At 34.8% G+C, this 9297-nt stretch overlaps 1 long non-coding RNA gene across 1 annotated transcript; it reads right to left on the bottom strand.

Moving 5' to 3' along the window:
- Positions 1-5791: 5791 nt before the first annotated feature.
- On the bottom strand, positions 5792-6666 carry LOC128295092 (uncharacterized). The gene is made up of 2 exons (XR_008285402.1): positions 6619-6666; positions 5792-5998 (listed from the first exon to the last, which is right to left on the bottom strand). It is a non-coding gene; the product is annotated as an uncharacterized LOC128295092 (long non-coding RNA).
- Between the last annotated feature and the right edge of the window lie 2631 nt (positions 6667-9297).

Below are 9297 nucleotides of genomic sequence, written 5' to 3'. Positions count from 1 at the left end.
CAACCTATATCTGCATCTTTCTTTCTCGGTAAACGGCAATCCTGTCACAAAATCCATAGTAACTCGATCCCATTTCCACTCGTGGACTAGCACAGCTGCAATAAACTCGAAGGTACCGATGTTCGGCCTTTACCTGGCGACAGATCAAACATCTAAAACAAACTCGAAATGTCCTTTTCATTCCTACCCACCAAGACATTTTTTTTAAAATCATTATACATCTTTATACTACGGATGAATAGACAAAGAACTACTATGTGCTTCTGTAAAATCTTTCGAATAAGCTCATCATTCTTGGTATGCATACCTGTCTCGAACATCAAACAACCGTCGAATCGATCCAAAATCGACTCTACATCCGACTCACACTGATCTCTTTTGGTTAACAACTCACTGTTATTTTTTATTTTTTGAGCTTCACAAATTTCTTCAAGAAACATCGGTTTAGCTCTCAACTCAGCTAAGATAAAACCATCATCTGATAAGGCTAGACTAGTGTTCAAAGCTCTTAATGCAAATAAAGATTTCCTACTCAAAGCATCAGCAACAACGTTTGCCTTACCTGGGTGATAATCGATCACTAGCTCATAATCTTTAATCAACTCTAACCATCTTCTTTGCCTCAAATTCAAATCTTTTTGAGTCATCAAATATTTCAATGTAACACCCCTTACCCGTTACCGTCGCCGGAACAGGATATAAGGTATTACCAGAACATAACACATACCATTAAACGTAATCGAGATGTAAATATGTCATCCAATTTGATAGTGCATCGTATAACATATGTCTTGAACAATATTAGCCCACTTTAATGGCTTGTACAAAGTATTTGGTCGAGTACTGTAACTAATATTTTAACCTAGACAAATATGACACGTAACAAAATAATTAAGCCTACTATACATGCCATAATTCAAAACGTTTAGTTCAAATACCCTAAAGTATGATAGTGCGGGTAGATCTTCACGATCCTTAACTCCTGAACAAGCCGAAGGACACTATAAGACAAAAGAGAGAAACAAAGTAAGCTTATAGCTTAGTAAGTAAGTATGTAAATACTAATTAAAGAATCTAATCATGTTTACACAACAATTCAAGTATATCTACTTTAACTTCACTATTCATTCCACTTTGATTAAGCTTGTCTCTGCTGCGTCATATTCACTAAATAAATCATAACTCGAGTTACAAAACTCAAATTCAAATCCGTAAAATTTCCTGAATCTAGACTCATAAAGATTTTTGCTAATTTTTTCTATAATTTTGGTTCAGCCGATTAGTACAGTTTATTAGTTAAAGTTTCCCTGTTACACAGCTCGACTGATCTGACCTCTGTTCACTACGAATTGAATATCTCTCAGTACACAATTCAAACAACCCTGAAGTCTGTTTCATTTAAAACTAGTCTCAATAAGGAATTTAGGCATGTAAACTATATTTCTTAATTTTCTTTTTACAATTTTTAATGATTTTTCAAAGTTGGAACAGGGGATCACGTATTCATCTGAGCAAGTCACATACAATTGTAAATATCTCAAAATATAGAATTCCTTTGCTTGCTCTGTTTCTTTTATATGAAAGTAGACTCATTAAGCTTTAATTTTACATCTCATTCAACCTCTAATTATATTCCTCCTATTTTGGTGATTTTTCAAAATCACGTCACTTGATACCATTTAAAAACAGTTTTAATGCTAGTTTCACTCTTTCACACATTCTTTATGCTAACCTCATTTTATCTTATATATGTATATACCACAAATCATTTTCACCACATTTCATTCACCATAAGTGTAGGTCCAAACCACAATATCACCACAAAACCATCCCGTTGAACAATTCGGATCAATCCTCGATATTTAATGGTTTCAAAGACACAAGCACCACCATCATACTTTGTTTAGTTCGGCTCTCTTGTACACATGGTGAACACTTAGTACCACTCATGCGACCCAACCGATTTGTCTCGTAGCTCTCTTGTCTACATGGTGTCCTTCACTTGGAATCACGCATGCGACCTAGCTACATTTATCTTTCACGTAGCTCTCTTGTCTACATGGTGTCCTTCACTTGGAATCACGCATGCGACCTAGCTACATTTATCTTTCACGTAGCTCTCTTGTCTACATGGGATACATCTCGTATCACACATGTGACCTAGCTACTACTGGGTGTCTCGTAGCTTTCTTGTACACATGATGTGCACTCAAGATCATACATGTGACCTAGCTACGCTCCTCTATTTCATTCGATCTCTCCAATGTTCAACCGGATCTCTCTCTATATTTATTTCCATTCTTCCAATAGTCGATTTATATTTTAACATCAGCTAGTATATTTATATAATAGGCTGAAATATAAGAATGTACATGAAATTATTGTAATATTTACATACAAACTTACCTTGGTGCAAAATGTGGAAATTTTGCAATTTAGTCCAAAACTTTTTCCTTCCCTCGTTCGAGATCAATTCGCGTCTTTCTTGATCTATAATAACACATTTAGCTCATTTAATACTCATACTATTTATTTCAATCCACAAATCACATCATGGAAAAATTACATTTTGCCCCTAACTTTTCAAAATTACAATTTTGCCCCTAGGCTCGGAATTTAATTTCAGCCCTTATTCTTATATTTTATGATATGCTGGACATTTTCTCTTCTACAACAACATCAAATTCTCACTCTATCATATAGTTATGAACAATAGGTATTTTTACCGATTATCTGCTTTACTCTGTTTTCACTTAAAACCGAGTAGCACAAGTTATTTAACATAATTTAAAACCTCATATTCTATCATAAAACATCAAAATACACAAATTTCACCTATGGGTATTTTTCCAAATGTGAACCCTAGGTTAAATTATTACTAGCATAAGCTTAATCGAGCTTAGGATTCCAAAAGCGTAAAGAACATTAAAAGCGGGCTTGGAATCACTTACTATGGAGCTTGAAAATTGAAGAAACCCTAGCTATGGAGAGAGGGAGAATTCGCAGCAACTAAGGAGGATGATGACCAATTTTGTGTTATTTTTCCCATTTTATTTCATTTAATATCCAAATGACCAAAATGCCCCTCCTTACTAAACTTTCAAAAATTCCTTCCATGTCCTTATTTTGTCCATGAACTTAAAATTGGTCAAATTGCTATTTAAGACCTCCTAATTAATATTCCAAAACAATTTCATACTAAAAACTTCTGGGATGCAAATTTTGCAACTTATTCGATTTAATCCCTACTTTCAATTTAAGCACTTTAGGCATAGAATTTCATCACGAAATTTTCACACAATCATGCAATCATATCATAAACCCCAAAATAATTATAAAACAATTATTTCTATCTCGGATTTGTGGTCACGAAACCACTATTCCGATTAGGCCCTAATTCGGGTTGTCACATTCAAACTTTTGTGATCAGTGAATATGTGGCACTTCTCACCGTACAAATGATGTCTTCAAATTTTCAGCGCAAAAACAATGGCAGCTAGTTCTAAATCATGTGCCGGATAGTTCTTCTCATGTGGCTTTAGTTGTCTAGAGGCATAAGCAATTACCTTCCCTTCCTGCATAAGTACACAACCAAGTCCATTCATGGACGCATCATCAGAATCACAAACTCCTTACCGGTTCTAGTTGCACTAAAACAGAGCTTTAGTCAACAATGCTTTTAATTTGTCAAAACTCTGTTGACACTTCTCATCCATTCAAACTTGACATCCTTTCGCAGCAATCTTGTCGTGGGTAGCTATCATGGAAAATCCTCTACAAATCGCCTATAATATCCGGCAAGACCAAGAAAACTTCTAACTTTTGATACATTTCTAGGAGGCTTCCAATCAACAATGGCTGAAATCTTGCTCGGATCAACCTTAATACCTTCACGAAACAATATGTCCAAGAAAACCAACTTCTCGTAACGAACTCACTTTTGCTGAACTTGACATACAACCGATTATCTTTCGAATCAGAAAGCTGTTCTCAAATGCTCTGCATGCTCAGTCTCATCATGAGAATAAATCAAGATATCATCAATAAACAAAACTACAAACTTATCCAAGTACGGTCTGAAAATTCGGTTCATTAAGTCCATGAAAATGGCAGGAGCATTAGTCAAGTCAAATGGCATCACAAGGAACTCATAATGACCATACCTAGTCCGGAAGCGCTCTTCAAGACATCTGACTCTTTAACTCACAACTGATAATATCCGAATCTCAAATCTATCTTGAAAAACACAGTAGCTCCCTTCAATTGATCAAACAGATCATCAATTCTAGGCAATGGATACTTGTTCTTTACTGTTACCTTGTTAAGTTGCCGATAATTTAAGCGAAATCTCATCGATCCGTCATATTACCTTGTTTCAATTCCAGGAATTCCTTTCTCTTCTGGTCAATAAACCTCTGACTGATGTACTTTTTACGAAATTCCTCCTAAAAGAAATCCCAAGTGACCCTCTCCTTTGGTACAACTGATACAAGTGTCTTCCACCAGTAGTAGGCTGAGTCTCTAAGAAGTGATACTACACATTCCATACATTCCTCGGGTGTACAAGATAACTCATCAAAGACTCTGATAGTATTTTCTAACCAAAATTCTGTTCTTTCTGCATTATCATCTTTTGTTGCTCGGAACTCTTCTGCCCCTTGTTTCCTGATTCTATCAACTGGTGGCTTTTCTCTTATCACTGTACCTGTGATTGGGGGAGCTTGAGCTACATGGGTAGCCTGATAATCATGAGGGGGTGGAGGTCTAACTGCCGGATTCGTACGAACGAACTCGGCAAACAAATCATTCAAAGCTTGGAAGAGAGCTTCTCGAGTCACTCCTCCCGATTAATCATTCATCGCCTATTCTCAGATGGCGCTACCCCTTCTACGGGAGTAGGCGCATTACTTTCTACATCATCATCACCAGCTCACTCGGGATCCATTACAATAAAACAAAATATTTAAAAATCGTCAGGAGTCGTCACACTATCAAAATACAAGTATGGCATGTATAGCTAGACTTTTTCTCACACTAGCTGTTCCGAGAACCGACTAAACCTGCTCGATACCAATAAATGTAACGCCCCACGCCAAACCGTCACCGAGTCAAGCTTGAGGTGTTACTAAACTTATCTTACCTTTTAAACAACTCTAAATCACTTATTTTAATTTTCGGAATAAACTATTTTTCTGCGTCATGGTTACTTAAAAATTCATTTCTTGAGTTTCAAAACTTGAAATTAAGATCCGTAAATTTTTCATAAAACTAGACTCATATATATATCTACTAATTTTTTTCTAGAATTTTTGACTTAGCCAATTAGTACAGTTTATTAGTTAAAGTTTCCCCTGTTTCAAAACTCCACTGCACTGACCTCTTCTTACTACAAACCATTTTTCTTCCTGTACAAAATTCATATGACTAATTCGTTTGTTTCTCCCAAAACTATATTCAACAATAATTCTAACCATATAAATTATACCTTCTAATTAGTTTTGTACAATTTATGGTGAATTTCAAAGTTGAAACAGAGGATCCAGAAATCGCTCTGACCCTGTTTCACTAAAACTCAGATATATCATAAAATATAATACTTTTACCTGTTTTCTTATTCCATAAGAAAATATACATAATAAGCTTTAATTTCATATATTATTCATCTTCAAAATATGTTTCTACAATTTTTAGTGATTTTTCAAAGTTACATCATTTCATTACTTGAATCTGTTTTAGGTTACTTTCACATTTTCATAATTTTCATGTGATAATCATCATTCAATCATACATATTAATAAACATGTATATCATCAGCTATTTTCTTAGCTAATCACTAGCAAGTATTTACACATCATTCATTATTCATATTATACCAAAAGTAGCTAAGTTTCTATACATGCCATACCCAAAACAAAACGTCTAGTTATACCGAGTTATTTCTTTGATAGTGTGATCGGCCTCCGACATTTCCTTCGATCCCCGAGTGACTAGATAAGTACTATAAGAAGAAGAAAATAAAGAGATTAAGCACTAGGCTTAGTAAGCTTACAAGCAAATAAATCACAACATTCAACATAATGGATAATTATGCATAATATCATCTAACATCATAAATTTCTTTACTTCTCAATTTCTATCTTCTTCTTTATTCCCTTACCTTCTTTCTTACCCGACCTTTCCTTTTCATAAGTATAATCTACTTTTCCTTTGCTGTTAATTCACTGTAATTTAACTCGTATCCTGACCCGTTGAACCACTCGAATACTAAGGATACTAGGGTCGCTCTGTCTATCAATATCTCGCCAATGCCATGTCTTTGACATGGACTTACATGAATTATTCCTGTCTCCAATGCCATATATAATATGGACTTACATGGCTCAATCCTGTCTCCAAAGCCATATTTCTAATATGGACTTACATGGCTCATTTCGTTCATCACATCACAACCCTAATATCCTAACATTCCTAGGGTTCAACCGGCTTTCTAACACTTTTCCTCTGTCACTTCACCTTAAATTCGACTTTAAATATTTTCATAACATAATATATAAATGCTGAAATTGACAATAATAATGTAAAATAAAAGAATATTGCATTTATTTACTGTAAACTTACCTTGATACAAAATGTGACTAAACCTTACAATTTAGTCCTTTACTTTTCTTTTCCTCGTTCTTCTTTGGATTCTTGATCTATAATATAAAATATTTCTACTCATTAGCATTTATTTGATTTCTATTTCACTTCACAATTTATGCTGTTCAAAATTCAAATTGCACTTTTACCCCAAAATTTACAGCTTTTACAATTTAGTCCCTGCTCAATTCACCCATCAATTGAACTAATTTTTCTAAATTAACACTTTTATTTTATCAATATAAACTATTTCACGACCTTTGATATTCTGAATTTCAACACCAACATCTAATTCACAATTTTGCTCACAATTAGGTCCTAAATACCATTTTCTATCAAAATGACTTAATAAAACAACCTTAATATGAAATTAGAACTTCAATTTCATAATAATTCATCATAAACTACCCTTACTCAGCCAGGTAACTTCCAATTTCACCCACCAAATCAAAAACTAATGAATTAGATGATTGGACCTAATTGTAAAAGTCACAAAAACATAAAATTACTAAGAAATAGTAAAATTGAACTTACATGGTGCAAAAATATGAAAAACCAGCATAGGAGACCTGCTTCTGGCGTTTCAGGTGAGAATGAAGAAATGTCTAGATTTTCAATTACATCATTTTTTAACTATTAACTTTTATGCTAATTCCAATTTTGTCCCTTGTTCACATTGTTTTCTTGCTTATTTCATACCCAAACCGTCCGCCATTAACCTTTGGGTCTAATTGCTCTTTAAATCCATCTTTTAAATACTTAAGCTATTTACTCACAATTTAACAAATTTTGAGCTATTTTCGATTTAGTCCTTTTTAATTAATTAGCTATCCAAACATCAAAATTTTCTAATGAAACTTTAATACTAACTCAATGACACTTCATAAATATTTATAAAAATATTTATAGCTCGATTTTCAAATTCGACGTCTCGATACCTCGTTTTGACCCGTCGACCTAATAAATTATTTTAATTCACTAATTTCACCATTTCACAAATTCTTTTTAATTCTTACTTGACTCATAAATATTAAGTTACTATCTTGTTCAATCTTATTTGTCCGATTTAGTGATCTCAAATCACCATTTTTGACACCACTGAAAATTAGGCCGTTACATTCTACCTCGGATTTGTGGTTTCGCAACCACTGTTCCGTTTAGGCCCTATTTCGGGATGTTACAAGCTTACAATCCCATGAATTTTAACCTCATAATATCTATCCAACTCTCACTCATTAGCTTCTATCATCAATCTCCAACAACACTAAATAAAAATATACTTCGTGGGTCTAAGGTAGAACCAAGAAAGGAACTCATAAATATCAAGATGTAAGCAACTACCATTGTTCATCTAGATTTAGCTTGTAACAACAACCATCACCCTTATTAATCTCCATAGCCGAAAACCTTACTCATTCCACACTCAAAATTTCAACATGGGTTACAAAAATAACTTGATATCTCACTCCATATCAACTAAAATTTCAAGAACTAGTATAAACTTTCTTACCTTAATATTGACCTAGGATAACCGAATGCTTCACTCCCTTCTTCCTCTTTTCATTTCGGCCAAGAAGAACCAATTTCTTCTTTTCTTTCTTCCTCAAGTCACGGCAATGGGGGGGGGGGGAGAAACATGGATGAGACAACTTTGTTTTCATCACCCCTCCATTTTCATTACTTTATTACTAACCTTTTATTTTATTCTTTCTCCCATAAAACACTAACACCAAATGTTTATAATAGGCTTTAACGTATAGCATGGCCGGCCACCATCTTGTTCTTTGGTTAATTTGACATGCAAGTACAATTATTTTGCAACATGCATAAATAGGCCACTTTACATTTGCCTAGCACATTTCTAAATTTTCCCACATAAGTCCTATTTAATAAAATTCACTTACAATTAACAAAATTCCAATATGAAATTTTTATACATGCATACATACATATAATAAGCATCAACTATGACGGTTAATTATTTTTATGACTCGGTTTAGTGGTCCCGAAACCACTTTTCGACTAGGGTCACTTTAGGGCTGTCACAACTACATTAACTTTAAAAGCAAATTTCTATGCCCCGAATTAGTAAGCTAAGTCTGGTAACGCCTCGTGCTCGACTCCGGTGACGGTCGGGTAAGGGGTGTTACAATCATAAAGAGTGAATGTACCAGTAATGACATTTGGGGATGAAACCTACTCTCGTGCACGAATAGCATAGGCTCTAGCAGGTGCACGAGCCTCAGATCTGACTGTTGTATCCTTATTTCCTCTCTGACTGCCACTCGCATTACCCGTATTTTTGGGTGGTCTACCCCGAGCCGCAGTATTACCCGGTCTCTTGTTTTGCATTGGATTTTCTTTAGCTAACCCAGGGCAATCTCAAATGTAATGATCTGTTGATCCGCATTTAAAACAAGCCCGATCATGCAATCTGTAACTATCGGGATGTCGTTTACCACAGTGTTTACACTCGGGTTGATTTGATCTGACATTACCCACACTCGCTATTGAGGTAGCTCTCGAGCTCACTAGTGGTCTATTCTGATCTCGTCTAGAATAACCCAAAGTGGCTTTAGAACGGCTGAAATCATCTCAGAGCTTCTTTGGTGCCGACTAGAATGACTTACCAGATATTCTTTTACGTGCATCTCTAGC

Source organism: Gossypium arboreum, chromosome 7 (assembly GCF_025698485.1).
Source record: "Gossypium arboreum isolate Shixiya-1 chromosome 7, ASM2569848v2, whole genome shotgun sequence".
Lineage (NCBI taxonomy): Eukaryota > Viridiplantae > Streptophyta > Magnoliopsida > Malvales > Malvaceae > Gossypium > Gossypium arboreum.
This window is presented reverse-complemented; position numbering and strand designations above follow the sequence as displayed.